Source organism: Hyperolius riggenbachi, chromosome 5 (assembly GCF_040937935.1).
Source record: "Hyperolius riggenbachi isolate aHypRig1 chromosome 5, aHypRig1.pri, whole genome shotgun sequence".
Lineage (NCBI taxonomy): Eukaryota > Metazoa > Chordata > Amphibia > Anura > Hyperoliidae > Hyperolius > Hyperolius riggenbachi.
The window spans coordinates 348,380,968-348,397,748 of NC_090650.1; positions in this window are offsets into that span (position 1 = coordinate 348,380,968).

Below are 16,781 nucleotides of genomic sequence, written 5' to 3' on the forward strand. Positions count from 1 at the left end.
CACCTAGCACCCACATGGTCCACACCTAGCACCCAGACCCCTCATAGCCTGCACCTAGCACCCACATGGTCCACACCTAGTACCTCATATAGCATTCACCTAACACACACGTAGCACACAACTAGCACCCAGACCCACTACCCCTCATAGCCTGAACCTAGAACCCACATATTGTAGCAGAACTTCTGGCTTGCAGCCTCTGCTTTAGGACCGGTTCACACTTGCGGGTCTCTGCCAAACGGACCGGATGACCTGCCCGGATCCGGATCGGAACCGTACGGTTCTGATCCGGATCCGATCCGGATCCGGTCAGGTTGCATCAGGTGTTCATCAGGATGCGATCCGGATCCGTTTGGCAAAAGATAGTAGAAATAGAATAAAAATGTTGGGGTCTGGGAGGTCAGCAGAAGGTGGACCTGTGGAATCAGGCCCTCCGCTGTTTAGCACTCACCTCCACCTCCGACATACTGCCAACATCTCCAGCACGTTTAAAGTCACTGCTGCTCCACTCCAAAATGCTTGCCCATGTGTCCCCATCCAAAATCGCAGCTACAATACGCATAGGAAGTGGGGTAGAACATCCGGATTTTTAGCCAGTGTGTTGTGCGCTCTCCGGTTCTCATTGGTTTGTATTGGCCGGATGGTGCAGTCCGGCTCCGCTCCGGATATGGCTGCCGGAGGAGCCGGATCAAAAAATAGCGCATGTTGGGTCTTATGCCGGAGTCCGGATCCGGTCCGGATCCGGTCCGGACGAAACGGATGCATGTGAACGGACGCATAGGCTTTCATTGCTATGCCGTGCGTCCGTTCCGTCCGTTCTGCATGCGGTCCGGCTCCGGCACGGCGATTCCGGACGGCGACCGCTAATGTGAACTGGGCCTAAGTTGGGAACATGAAATTGACCAAAATGTCTTGGTAGCCTGGTATATTCAGAGTTTCTCTTTACTGGAGCTAAGAAGCCATGCTCAGACCCTGAAGAACAACCCCGCACCATAAACCCTCCACCAAATGTTTTACTTGGCCCAATGCAGATAGTCAAGCACTGTTCTCCTGGCTCCCGCCAATCCTAACCTTATCTTTTGGATTGCTAGACAGAAAAGTGTGATTCGTTACTCCAGAAAACATCTCCACTGCTTAAGTGGTGACATACTTTACACCACTGCATCCAACACTTTGCATTACACTTGGTGATGGCATGAATGCAGTAACCCCATTACATAACAGCTCTCTATCTCTCTACACACTGTTTTTGAGCTAATCAGAAAGCCATACAATGTTTGGAGATCTGTAGCTGTTGACTCTGCAGAGAGTTGTTGTCTTCAGCACAATGTCTTCCACAGTTTGCGCTGATGCCATTATGTCATTTTATATGACCTATCACTTTGCGGCTGAGTTGCTGTTGTTCCCAACGGTTTCCACATTGTTATAATACCTCTGACAGTTTACTCTGGGATATTTAGTAGTGAGGAAATTTCACAAATCTCAAAAATGGATTTACTACACCGGCTGTCATCCTTTCATGGTACCACTCTGAAATTCACTGAGCTCCTGAGAGCGACCTATTAGCCATGGAAGTGATTGGGACACTTATTTATTTATTGTATTTATAAAGTGCCAACATATTACGCAGCGCTGGACATTAGTTAAGGTTACAGACATTATTTAGGGGTGACATACAGCAATAAGACAATACAGGAATACATGCAAACCAGATCACTCAGCACAGTATGAGTGCAGGAAATGCTTTGTCACTGGATGGAAGCATGGAGATTAGGCAAGTCGAGTTCACTCAGATCCATATGATGGGTGTACAGTAATGGAGGTGCATGAACAGGAAGGAGACATAAGGAGGAGGACCCTGCCTGAAGGCTTACAATCTAGAGGGAGCAGTAGGGACATTAAAGCAGGCCATACACTGGCTCGATTCACGGCCGTTTCGACAGCAGATCCGATCCTGGGATCGGATCTGCTGCCAATCGCTTGCGCTAAACGCACCCGCCGATCCGATTCCCTCCCGAAATCGGATCGGACCGTCGATCGCGCCGTGCGGGAAATTACCCTCGATCGCCCGGCGGTAGGAGCGCGTCGCTTGCGGCGTACGATTCGGGCCCGATCCGAGCATGTATACATTACCTGAAGCTGGCTCCGGGGTCCTCTTCTCCTCGCTGCACCGCATTTCCGCATGTCCCAGTGTACGCTTATACTTCCTGTGTCACTCCGGTGACCAGGAAGTTGAAATAGAGGGCGCTCTATTTGAACTTCCTGGTCACGGAGTAACACAGGAAGCGCCGGGATGGAGCAAGAACAGCGGTGCGGTGCAGTGCGGAGAAGACGCCCGGGAGCCAGCCTCAGGTAATGTATACGGGGGGGGGACAGGCGGCAGGAGCAGCTGAACAGATTGTGATCGGTTTCAGGCTGAAATCGATTCACAATCTGTTTGCAGTAAAGGCAGCCATACGATCCCTATCTGATCAGATTCGATCAGATAGGGATCTGTCAGCTGGTCGATCTAATGGCACATCGACCAGTGTATGGCCACCTTAAAGGTAGGGGACCAGAGTTCAGCTGCGGGTTTAGAGCTCCAGTGAGGGGCAGGGCCGGATTTGTACTTTCCAGCGCCCTAGGCCGGCTGTCACCAACCGCCCCCCCCCCCCCCTCCCCATTCTGTCCAATTCAGACTAGTTTGAATGGGCCCTCCTCTGTTTTGCTGCTTTGCCCTGTTCAACAAAGAAGCAGTGCATGCTCTATCCACTCCATGTAATTTTGCTCTCCTGTCTGCATGCACAGCAGGCGATAGTGTTCTGGGCTTGCATACTTCAGAAATGATGCTCATGTATGAGCAGCACTTGTCAAGTACGCATACCCATAACACTCCCTCGGCTCCTGTGCACATGCATACAGGAGTGCAAAATCACAGGGAGCCCCAGTGGACATCGCTGCTTCTTTGTCCTCTGTGCTACTTGCTGCCGTCAGAGCCACAAATAGGGGACAGTGCAGCACAATGCAGAGAAGCCCATCCAAAACAGAAGACAGGTAAGTAGAAGGATCCGACACTACACACACTGGCATATATGTAGTGTAATGCTATATACACATGATGCAATTTTCTGACAGATTTACTGTCAGGTCGATTATTTCCATCATGTTTGAACTGATTTCAATTTTTCGATCAATTTGCTGTTCACTTCTATGAAAAATCATTCAGAAAATTGATTGGAAAGCAGATCGGACATGTTGGAAATAGTCGATCTGACAGTAAATCTGTCAGAAAATTGCATTGTGTGTACCCAGCATAAGCTCAGGTGTACTTTACACAGTGACAATTTAGCACTTAAAGAGACTCTGAAGCGAGAATAAATCTCGCTTCAGAGCTCATAAATAGCAGGGGCACGTGTGCCCCTGCTAAAACGCCGCTATCCCGCGGCTAAACGGGGGTCCCTTCACCCCCAACCCACCCCCCACAAAAGTGTGTCGTAGAAAAAGTCGCTGGCTGTCTCTTCCTGGAGGCAGGGCTAACGGCTGCAGCCCTGCCTCCAGTCGCGTCTGTCAGCGGCGCATCGCCGCCTCTCCCCCGCCCCTCTCAGTGAAGGAAGACTGAGAGGGGCGGAGGAGAGGCGGAGATACGCGCTGACAGACGCGCGTGGGGCAGGGCTGCGGCGGTTAGCCCTGCCCCAACCAGGAAGCGCTCCCCCGGTGTATCGAGGGGGATTTGGGGGTGAAGGGACCCCCGTTAAGCCGAGCTATAGCGGCGTTTTAGCAGGGGCACACATGCCCCTGCTATTTATGAGGTCTGAAGCGAGATTTATTCTCGCTTCAGACTCTCTTTAAGATAGATCTTAAAATCAGTCAGCAGGAAGTTTTGTATCAGAATAACACTTTTTATTGGCTAACCAAAAGAAAAACAGTGAGCCTTTGGTTAATGAGCCATCTTTAGACTTTGTTATTGTATACAAGATGTTAGGCACACAGCTTTATATATACAGTCAGCAGGAGATGCATTGATTGTTTTGTAAATATAAATAAATGTAACACAGTTGTCATTCTGTTTCAAAACATCCTACTTTCATTGGTGGCTAACACAGTACTTTGCTGGTAAAAAAAAAAAAGCCAGGAAAGAGTTAAACTCACACAAAGAATGTTGTTGTCATTCTCTAGGAGAAAAAAAAAAGCCATAAAATTAACAGATCTGAGGTCTTTAACAGCACTGACCTACTAGTAATAAACCATCAGTCAGGGAGAGGGGAGAGCTGCTAATTGCTGCCCGTGAATGCGTACTGCATGAAAAAAACTAATCGGAACTCAAGAGTTCTGCTACTTGAGCCCATATATTTTTCTTCTCACAGCAGATTGTTTGTCCCCTGTCATCATACAGGTGACAGCAGATGCTGACTGGCATAACACACACTTTGCACAAGTGAGAGAGATGCAGGGATCTCTGGAATTCAGGCAGACCAAAGCAAAGCAGGAGAGGTGATTTACTTTGACATATGACCTCTTATCTCTCCAAGTCCTGCGCCCTGCTGATTTTTATCGCCCTAGGCCGTGGCCTCTGTGACCTTCCCAGAAATCCGGCCCTGGTGAGGGGGGTAGGCCAGAGTGAAAAGGTGAGTTTGGAGGCTGTTCTTGAAGATGTTGAAGGAGGGGGAAACCCTAATGTGGGGAGTTAAGGAGTTCCATAGTGTTGGAGCAGCTCTTGAGAAGTCCTGGAGGCGTGCATGGGATTAGATGATGCGAGGGGCAGTCAGACGAAGTTCATTGGAGGAGTGGAGTGAGCGGCTAGGTGTGTACCTCTGAGTAAGATCGGAAATGTAGGATCGACAGGTTTTGTGGACAGATTTGCAGGCCAGACACAGTATTTTGAATCTGATTCTGGACTGGATAGGAAGCCAGTGGAGGGATTCACAGAGTGGAGCCGCCGTGATGGAGTGATGGGAGCAGTGGATAATTCTGGCTGGCACATTCATGACGGACTGCAGTGGGGCAATTTGAGTCATAGAGAGACCAGAAAGAAGGACATTGCAGTAGTCAAGGTGGGAAATTATGAGGGCATGGATGAGGAGTTTAGTGGTGACAGAGGGCAGGTGAGGTTTTGGATGTAGGGGGTGAAGGAGAGTGCCAAATCCAGGGTGACGCCCAGACAGAGGGCTTGAGAGGTAGGGCGAATGGTAGTGTGCTTAACAGTAACATTTACATCTGGGAGGGTCAGGGATGGGAAGATTATAAATTCAATTTTGTCCAGGTTTAGTTTCAGGAACCTAACAGACATCCAGGAGGAGATGGATGATAGGCTCCGTAGTAGTGGTGGATAGATCAGGGGTGTGTAGGTAGATCTGGGTGTCATCTGCATACAGATGATAGTTAAAACCCATGATGGAGATAAGCTTGCCAATGGAGGATGTGTATAGGAAGAACAGTGGGGGCCAAGGACCAAGCTTTGGAGGACTCCCACCAAGAGGTGGTTGGGGGTGAATGAGGACACACTGAAGGAGGTCGTGAAGGAGCGGTTGGAAAGGTAGCATGAGAGCCAGGCCAGGGCGAGGTGAATGCCTATGGACTGGAAGGACTAGAGGAGTACGGGATGGTCCACTGTGTCAAAAGCTGCTTAAAGCTCAATGAGGAGGAGAATGGAGTATTTGCCTGCAGCTTTAGCTAAAGCAAGGTTATTGACCACTTTGTAGGGACACCTACATTTAATGATTAGGAAGGGCCTCGCAATACTTTTGGTAATATTGTGTAGCTGTATTTGCTTAGTGATAAGTTCCCTACGCAGCTGGGTTAATGCAGCCTTCATTCTGCATGGCAGAGGTCTTCAGACATGACATTAATGTTGCCCATTGACAAACCTCACTGGCTGGTTTGTATAAGTTACACGTGAATGCCGCATGCATGCTTATGCAACGAAAACAAGGAGGGAAAGGAAGATAATGCACATTCTGGGACATTGCCAGGCTAAGCTTAGTGTAGAAGTGATGGTGGCAGATAGTGTGAGCAGAGAAGTACTGCATATACTTGACTACAAGTCTAGAAATTTTGGTCTGACTTAAGTAAACCATAGGAGGCAACTTATAAACGGGTCAGATCAAAATTTTAACTTACAGACCTGTAAAATGCAGGTTCTACTGTGACAACGTACAGTACTAAATCCCATACCTTTCCTCAGTACCATCTCCCATTAGTGTGTCTTCCTGTCAGTCCTGCTGGTGCCTGCAGTGTCTTAAAGCATCAATGCAGACCTCTATGTGCCACTGTATAGAGGTCTGCTCAAACAGTATTGTCAAAGTACAGCTTTAGTGCTTGTAAAGTTTTACCAACTATCCACTATTAAAAGTGCAAAAGTGCAGGGCTAATGCAGGAGACATTTTTATGGTGTTGCCTGTGTGTCTCTGCATTTACCCTGCACTTTTGACGCTTTTAATAATTTTTTAAAATACTATATATAATACGATAAAACTTTTAATAATGCTGCTTGAGCAGACCTCGTATTTTGTTTGACTTGCACTTCTGTAACCCCTTCTTTTTTTTTTACCCGTGCAGTATTATAAGGCACTGTTCTGCTGTTACTGGCTGTGTTAATGGCTGCACTTGAGGCACTATGGCTGCATTTGTAGACTTAAGCCCTTAAAGAGAACTTGTATAAAAAAGTTCCCCTGGGGGGTACTCACCTCAGGAGGGGGAAGCCTCGATCCCAATGAGGCTTCCCCCTCCCCTGTAGCTGCAGGCAGCCCAGCGCTGGCTCCCCTGAAGTGTCCCGGAATCCACCCTTGACAAGCCTGACAAGCGCTGATTTATTTACCTTTCCTGGCTCAAGCGAGGGCGCTGCTATGGATTTCCGCACAGAGATAGGCGAATATAGCCGATCTCCGTCGGGTCCGCTCTACAGTGATCGGCTATTTCCACCTATCTTCGAGGCGGAGGGCCGATACTGCGCCTGCGCTGGAGCCGGGAAGGTAAATATTCACATCCCCGCTGGTTGGGGAGCTTTATCTCCACCGCCATGGGACCGAGGAGGACGGGGGAAGCCTCAATAGGATCCGGAGGCTTCCCCCACTCCAGGTGAGTACCCCCCAGGGGAGGTTTTTCTCAATACAGGTTTTCTTTAATGTCACACTTTCCAGAGTCGACTTATACTTTAGTGATCAAAATATTTCAGCTTAAAGTGCACTGAGCATTGTATTAATAAAAATATTTAAAATCAACCTCAAAAATGATGATGGCTTTATATGTGTGTGTGAGGGGAAGGGGGGAAGTTCAGGGGAAGCAGTAATTTAGCTTACCTATGGGGGAGGATCCTTAGCTCCCTTCTCCAAGAAGGCATCCATATTCCAAAGGGGTCACCATTACAGCGCATTCAGTGTATGCCAGGAGATGGGTGTCCCTGGCTGCTATTCATGCATGGGATGCAGGATCATACATGTGACATCATAACATCTCCTGGCTGAGATGTAAATAGAATAAAGACTACATCTCCCAGCATGTACCTGGGGGCTGAGCACAACAGGACAGCTGGAAGATGGAGACGGGATCTAAGTAAGTTAATTTCCGCTGGGGGGAGAGAGAGAGGTGGGCCCTTTTAGCCCTGGGCACCTCTAAGGCCTGGTTCACATTAGAGTTTTGAGCCAAACAGATCCGTTGAGCGCATCCGGTCTACGCTTCACCAGATCCAGATGGCTCTGTGCACACTGCCAAATGGAAAGTGAAAAACGGATCTGATCAACGATCGATCGGATCAGTTTTCACTCAGTTTGCCGTTAAATACATACCTAATGCTCTTTTGAAGCCGGCAGTAGAGGCTTCCTCTTCTTCCGCTGTGACTACACAGCGCGTCATGTGACTAGTCAAATGACGCGTCATTTAGTCACATGATGCGGAAGAAGACGGAAGCCTCTACCGCCGGCTTCAAAAGAGTATTAGGTATGTATTTTACCCTCCCTCATCCACCTGCCTGGCTGCTGCACCCTCCCTCACCCTCCCACCGCTCAGGTTTGCATCCCCACATCCCCGTGGAATGGTCAGTTTCTTCACTAGTGTGAACAAACGGTCCATTTTCCATTGCCCCAATGCTGCAGCACTTTTTGTCCGGTTCCGTTCCGCTGGGCAGGGGTACAGAACGTACGTAACGTATCCATACCAACGGACACATGTGGATGGATCCATAGGTTAACATTGCATCCTTTCACATCCGTTCCGTTTGTACAGTATATGTTCCAGTTACGTTCCGCAAAAAAACGCCAATGTGGACCGGGCCTAACATGGGGGGGGGGTGCAAGATCTAGCCAAACTTCAGGGGGTGTGTTATGACATACTATCCACGCATCCTGTCAGGAAGGAGTGCATGTGTTTAGCCTTGCTTTAGACAGCAGAAAGTTTATAACCAGTCCTGATTATGTCTCAGCCCTAAGGTTACACAAAATCAAGTCTGACCTGGTTTATTATTCTCAAGGGAACGATGAAAAAGTTCAAGTATTATGTTAGGTACTCACAAAAAGAGATTGCCATTACTACTATTAGTCAGTGTCAATTGCAAATTTTCACCAAAGTCATTTTCACGTTGAAAACGCCATTTTTTTTTTAAATATATTTTCGTGAAAAGGTCAATGGAAAACGACTACAGCAGAAACCAAAAATTTTTATGGGAACTGCGACTTTTTGTTCACAAATATATCAACTGGGATAGGTATGGGTGAACATAACGTCCGCAAATGCGCCAATGAATTACATTTTCTAAATGAAAAATGGCAAAAACAGCAGAAAAGTATCGTAGAATGGTTTTCAATGGCATTTTTGTTCCAAAGTCAAATATTTCATAATTTTCATGAAATTTAGTGCAAAAAAATATATATCAGCATTTTCACCCATCACTGCTGTTAGTGCTTAAAGGAGTCATCAGGCAGTATACAAAGAAAATAAGTGCTACTTACCGGGGGCTTCCTCCAGCCCCAAGCTCCCAGCACGTCCCTCGCCGCAGCTCTCCCTGCAGCCGTTCGCCACAGCTCCGTCCCGGTCCCCGGCGATGACGTCAAGGTGACCTCCAGGTCAGCCTGTACTGCGCCTGCGCGAGCGGCGCTGTCAATCACCGCCACGTGGGCCAGAGCAGACAGCGCAGGCACAGTAGTTCTGCGCCTGCCCCTTGGGGCTGGAGGAAGCCCCCAGTAAGTAGCACTTATTTTCTTTAATACTGCCTGATGATTCCTTTAAGAAGCAAAGCAGTTTATTTTGGCATTCAGCGAGCTTCAAGCTGGGTGCTGCTATAGCAGTAATGCAATAGTGTGCACCCTGCACAAGGATAATTCAGGGTTCCAGGGATTACTGAACTCTGAATTATTTCTTCCATCGAGTTGCTACAACTCAGAGGGGGAATAGTATTTAATGCCGCCAGGAATTTTAGGGTCAGCAAGGAGAGCCGTCATTCGGCTCACCCTGCGCCCAATTCACCTGTGGCATTATAATAAGTATGCTTCAGAAGGGTTTCTTAAAGAGGCACTGAAGCGAGAGAAAAAAAATGATGATATAATGATTTGTATGTGTAGTACAGCTAAGAAATAAAACATTATGAGCAGAGACATAAGTCTAATTGTTTCCAGTACAGGAAGAGTTAAGAAACTCCAGTTGTTATGTCTATGCAAAAAAATCCATTAAGCTCCACAGAGGTCTATCTTATGTAGTTTATTACCTCAACTCTCAGTCAAGGATTTTCTTTTTCTCTGCCAGAGGACAGGTCAATAGTTCACAAGACTGCTCTGTAAAAACATTTAGAATGCTGAGTAGTGTGGAAACTGCAAATATTAAAGAATGAGGCAATGTTATAAAAAACACTATATAACTGAAAATAAAAATATGAGAATATTTTATTTGCTACTAATCTTCTAGTAATTATCTGTACTACACAACCAATTCATTATATCATATATTTTGTTTTCGCTTCAGTGTCTCTTTAAGAGTGCCCCACTAATGTTGTGCAGCATCAGTCTGTTTGCGCTCTACCAGTACCATCTGTTCCCAGGTTTTGTATAGTGATATTGGGGGAGAGGCACCCTTTATTAGGTGACGGAATAAAACTGGCTTTCCTTCTCATAGGAACATAAAAAGTTGGAGGAAAAGGGAAGCAGTAGCATACAGCACTCACTTAGGTTTTAGCTTTTATATGAATTATTTGCTCTGGGAAGTTTCTCCAGGTTTTCATGTTCCTATCTTGGTAAGGGCTTGTTCACACTAAGGGCGCTTACGGGTTTTTTTAAGCGCCGGATTTTTAAAATTGCCCTAAAAGCACTAGTGCAATGATTCCCTATGAGAGTATTCATATATGAGCGGTTCGATTCTGATCCGCTCCTAAACCGCTGCCTGTACCATTTTTGGGGAGATTTGTCTATAATGGAAGGTAAAGGGAAATCGCAAAGTGCTGAGTGCTTGAAAAAGCAATTTGTATAGCGATTTCCCGAGCGCTTTTTAGAATAAATACATTGCATTTATTCTTTTCCGGGTCAAAGAGTTCACTTCCTGACTGATGTCAGGAAGTGAAAAAATGGATCGCTCTGCAAAAGCGCTTAGAAAAGCGCTTTAAAAAAATTGCAACGTACAGGTAAGCGCCAAGAGGCACTAAAAAATATCACACACAAAATCGCAAAACGTTGGTGTCAGCGATTGGGATTTATGATGTGAACAAGGCCTAACTTGGTCCCTAAGAATTTTGCTCATGTGACCTAATCTACCATAGAGCAATGTTCCTTCCAGTTTTCCTCCTCACTGTCCTCTCCGTAATGTTCTGACTGGATGCTGGGCCTTAACTAAGTATTCTAGTCACATTCTATGTGGCGCTGTGCACAACACAAAACTGCCAGTGTTCAACTATACCACTGTACAAAGGTCTGTCTTGCAGAGCCAGAAGGGCTGGTGCATACCAGAGCGGTTCTGAAGCGTTTTTTTAAATGCTTGCAGGGGGAAAACCACTTGACTAATGAAAGTAAATGGGATGGTGCACATCAGAGCAGGTCGTTTTTTTTGCACAAACACAAACTCGGGGGATGCAGCATTTTTTAGGTGTTTCTACCTCAATGCTAAAGTATAGGAAAGTGGAAAACCGCTCTGAAAAACGCTAGATCAGAGCAGTTTCCAGGCATTTTTGTTACAGAAGCTGTTCAGTAACAGCTTTACTGTAACAATATATGACATCTGCTACACAAAAACGCTCCAAAAAACGATAGGCATGTTTAGGAAACGTCTCTAAACATGCCTAGAATCGCACTGAAATCTGCTTCAAAAACCTCTAGCATTTTGAGGATCTGCTAGAGGTTTTTGGTGTGCACTAGCCCTTTCTTATTAACTGCCAGTTGGTTGCCCTGCTGATGTTTTTGGCTTTAGTAGCTTTAGTACTATCGGAAATCACACACCTCAAACAAGCTGTAATGGATTGCGGAGACACCGCCGCGTGGTCTGACAGCTAGGCCGCTGGAGCCGCGTTCAGACCGGCGGTTTCTCCGCAGCAGCGGCAGCAGCGTGCGCCTGTTTTTCTGAGCCTAGTAGTGCACACAGATGGAGAGCTTTGCGCGCGCGCGCTAACAGGCAAGCCCTTTATGCCAATAGGAGAGGGATCCGCTGATCTGGACGATCAGCTGATCCCAGCGCAGCAGGTGATTGGCTGAATGGGACTGGGTGGCGCTGAGGAGCGCTCTGCTATATATACTTCTTCCCTGTCAGTTGCCGGTTGTCTGCCGTTGCAAATGCTTACATGTTAGCACTCAGACCATAGTCAGATCCTTCAGTGTGGTTGAACCAGGTGGACCTGGAAATCCACACTTAGCCAGATTACTGTGTTATTATTGTGTTATACTCCAGACTAGTTCCAGGGTGTTGAGACCACGGACCTCACACCCAAGACTAGGGATACTGTGTTAATATTGTGTTATACTCCAGACTAGTTCCAGGGTGTTGAGACCACGGACCTCACACTCAAGACTAGGGATACTGTGTCATTACTGTGTTATTCTTAGACCAGTTCCTGGGTGTTGAGAACACGGACCTCACACTCTAGACTAGGCCTATGCTTGATATCTGTTATGACCTATTGCTTTCCTGACCATCCTTCTGCTATCTGATTCGGTACCTACGCATATCTGATTACTTGTTGCCAACCCTGCCTGTCCCTGGTTACTGTATCAGTCTTCTGTCTCTGTACCTTATCTGCTCGTGTGTTACCGACCTGGCCTGGCAGACCCCTCTTACTGTCTGCAGAGACTCCCTGTCTCTTAAAGGGACCTCTCCGCAATCCAGTCAGGGACTCCATCTCTTAGGTGTCCTTTGACTGCAGTAGAGTCTGATTCCCAGCAGTCAGGGAATCACTGACTCATATACTGTCACACCAAACACTTACACTTTGTCAGGTGTCCAGAGGTTAGTTATACTTGTATTATCTGTGATTCTGCAGATCATCAATAATCAGGTATATATCTGTATTCTTGGTGATACTGCAGATCACCAATAATCAGATTCTCTCTGTGTGCTGACACCGATCGTTACACAAGCATTTGACTAATACGGTCAGACTTTGGTCACAGTATCTGTATAGTCTTTCTAGGTCTGTGATCTGTATACTTGTTCAATACTCATTCTAGGTCTAAACCATTAGGTCTAAACCATTAGGGCACATTTACACTATGGGTTTGATGCACATTACAGCGGTAATACTGCTGTGCACACACAGCGGATGACAATATTACCCTTCCTTTCACCTGCAGTACTGGGAGTAATGTTATTAGCGTGCATCACTGTACTCAAGTAGTGCGACCATTGCTATGGTAACATACATTACTAATGAGTCTTACCCTTATGTAACACCCCTGTGTGTGTTGCATAATGCACAATGTTCAGCAAAATATGCACATATTTTTACTGCCTGTCAATCTCTATGAGGCTCCCTGCACACTGCAAATCCGATTTGCAATTCCGATTTTCCCTGGATGCTATTAAAACAGAAAGAAAAACGTAGGAAAAACGCAGCTTACAGTACTGATTAAATATCGTAAATCGGAATTGCAGGTTAAAAATCGATTAAAAACCGCAAATCGGAATCAGAATCGCTTGTAGTGTGCAAGAGGCCTGAGCCTTGTTCTTTTGTGCATGTGTTGTTAATTACCGCTGAACGCACACATGCATGCGCTCTATAGAGATCAGCAGTCAGTAGGACAATGCACACATTCTGCTGCACACAATGCACATTTGCATTATGCACTTGTCACACCGCAACGTGCATGGTATGCACACAGCCTTAGAGCCATGCAATCAGGAGGACAGATAGGTAATGGACACTGTTTAAATATGGCAGTCACCACATCCCTCTCACTACAAAATCACTTTAAGGATGACATGTATTGACATGGCATAATTTGTATACTTTGTGCAATATTTATTCAGCCCAGTACTAACCATGCAATGTTGCATGTGGATATTATTACATTTAGCCTATTTATGCAACATTGACAATTTAATCCCCATATGACAGATGTAATGTTGGTTTAGCTACTAAAGAGACCTAGATTTTTCCCAAACAACGAAGGAAACTTTGGCTTTAGTACAATCTAAGCCATTCCATTATGAAACTATTTTTTCTAGTCAAGTTGTTTTTATTAGGAAAATTGATGGAGGTACATTACAGCAAGTGCAGTACAATCAGATTAATAGCACATTTTGTTTGGAAGATGACAGAGACATACTACTCTCAGGCCGGTTTTACACCTATTTCTTGCATTGCGGTGGGGTAACAATGCTTTTTCTATATCACATTGCAACGCAAAAAATGTCAATCATATGACCCTACGGCAGAGTGTGCCGACAGGGTCACATGCATAGCGCCGTCCCCGTTCAGTGACTTATTTCCTGCTAGGCAGGAAGTACTTCACTGGGAATCCCATCCGGTCATGCGTGCCATGTACCACTGCGCTCCGTTGTTTACACTTACTGCGTTGCCTATAGACAGGGGCGTAGCAATAGGGGGTGCAGAGGTAGCGACTGCATCGTGGCCCTTAGGCCAGAGGGGCCCCGATGGGCTCTCCCTCAACTACATTATTAGCTCTCTATTGGTCCTGTGCTCATAATAATCACTTCTGTAGATGCTTTGAATAGTAGTAATCACTAACACACTGTTCACAAACCCCTTCTTGCACCCCTGACACTGTAGTTGTCATTGGCAGGTTTTGTTGCGCCGTATCAATTGTTATGTATAGAGTGCTTGGGGGGGCCCCAATGTAAAACTTGCATCGGGGCCCACAGCTCCTTAGCTACGCCACTGCCTATAGACTTCCATTACCCCAAGCTCCATGCGTAAAGTACGGTACTTGTGGTGAGGTGTTGCAGCCCTTGCATTGGACACCCATATTGGGTGTGAAACTCTCCATAGACTTTCATTGCTTTTGCGGCTTCTTGCAGTATAATAGGGTAACACAAAGCAGATTTCACCTGCAGGTGTAAAAGGGGCCTCGATCATTTAACATAACTGTATATAACAGAACGATAACGAAAGTTAAACAGCCAAAAAGGAGGAAAATAGCAGTAAAAAGATCACCAGTATAAGTGATAGCAGCACCTAGGCTACTCTGCCAGAAAAACAGAAATACAAAATCACTGACCTCAATTACCCCATAAAATGGATCACTTATCAGCATTGACGTCTAACGATTTTTTCCATGGATCCCATACTTTAGAAAATTTGGAGAGCAGCCTATTTGCCCTTGCGTACATTTCTCCATAAACATAGCTTTGTTGTAGCACACCGTGGACTTGTGCTAGAAGAGGAACATCTTGAGCCCTCCAGCATCTAGCAATAACCACTTTAGCTGCTAATAAAATATGTAAGGTTATAAGGCAGAATGTTGTCTAAGCACAAATGTAATAACATAGTTTCTGCTTCCAGTGGAATATGTACTCCAATAACCTCTGAAATTAGATTTTTAACCAGTCTCCAGAAATGCAAGATCTTTAACCACTGCCACCAAATATGGTATAAAAATGCAACCTGTTGGACCTGTCTCCAGCGTAAGTCAAGTCTGGTACACACCTTTGAATTTTGATTGGCCAATTGGCCGATTTTGCCACCTCCATGTAGTAAAAAAGCAGAAGATTTTGAATACTATGAACAGATTGTGTAGGTAAACTTATACGTCACACACTGCTCTACACATACAAGCACTCAATCCACACTTCCCTCATTATCCTCCGCCATAGTGGTAGTACCAGCTGCATTCTCTTCCTTTCATGATTTAGTCTTAACTAGTACTGTAGCTCCCACTACACCATGGATTGCAATCCACTGGACCTGCAAGAACAAAGACTTGAGTAAGTGACAGGAAATTCTTCCACCTTCCAGATTTACGGTTGCAGTCTACCAACTGTTTGTATGAGTATTATGGCCCATACTCACGGGCTACAATTGTCGCCGCAACACGCGGCGCGCGCGTGTTGCGGCGACAGGTCGCCCGTGAGTATGAGGCGCAACATGGGCGTGCACCCCGAACCGTCGCTTGTCGCTGCTGTTGCCAGGCGATTGGCACGGTCAATCCCCTGGCGCCGCAACTGTCGCTAGTCCGCATGAGTATGCGGACTAGCGACAGCAACCTCTGTCCAGAACACGGAGCTTCCGGCGGCAGAGGAGGAACATCGGCGACAGCTTCCTTCGCACAGCTGATCCCTCTTCCGCGTGTGTACGCGGAAGGGACCTGGCGACGAGCTGTCGCCGGCCTGTCGCGCACACGCTCCCGTGTGCTAGCGACAGGCCACAAATGTAGCCCGTGAGTATGGGCCATTACTCTACTAAACAGATCTCCCTGTAATAATATTGCACTTAGAGGTGCCTGTGTCCCCTGTGTTTTCTCTTCCCTCACTGAGATTATCCACAGAATCTCTCTGAAATAGAATGTGAAATGATCGTATCAGTCACAAATAATCACAGATGACATGCAGTGTTTGTTCTGTTAGGCTGCTTCTATTTTCAGACACAAATGGTAGATTATAACTGATAGGTTTAAATTATGCTTAAAGCGGAACTGTAAATACAATTTAAGCACAGTGTTCACTTACCTGGGGCTTCTGCAAGACCCCAGCAGCCGCCCTGTCCCACGCCGGTCCTGCCCGAGCCGCCATTCTCACGCCGCCAGCTCCGTTCCGTTCCTAGACTTCAAAGTCGACGCCAGCACAGCCCTGCCAAGCGTATCCTTTCTCCGCGTTCCCCTCTGCCATAGCAGGGATGCAGAGAAAGGATACGCGTGGCCAGAGACGTGCAGGCGCAGTGGCCCGGCGGCAAAACCGAAACTAGAACGGCGGCTCGGGCAGGACTGGCGCGGGACAGGACGGCTGCTGGGGGCCCCAGGTAAGCGAAACAGTGTGCTTAAATTGTTGTTACAGTTCCGCTTTAACAAAGTGACCTGTGTCCATGACACACACACACACACACACACATACACACACACACACATGAACCAACAAGTTGTACAAAACTAAATCCTTATAGTGACTCTGAACCGTAATCTAAAAGAAAAAAACAGATAATTACCTAGGGAGATGGAAGGTTCTGGGTCCTATAGAGCCTTCCCGGTCTCCTGACAGTGTACTTGTTCCCCGGCAGGCTCCTCTGTTTGAATCTCCCGCCATGGGAGGCTTCGGCAGTCTTCGGAAGCACTCAGGCTCCCAAAGACTGGAGGCTTTGTGCTGCGCAGTGCATGAGAGAGGGCTCTCGAACATGCACAGTACGGAGCGGCCCGTCTTCGGAAGCCCGAGTGCTTCTGAAGACCGCCAAAGTC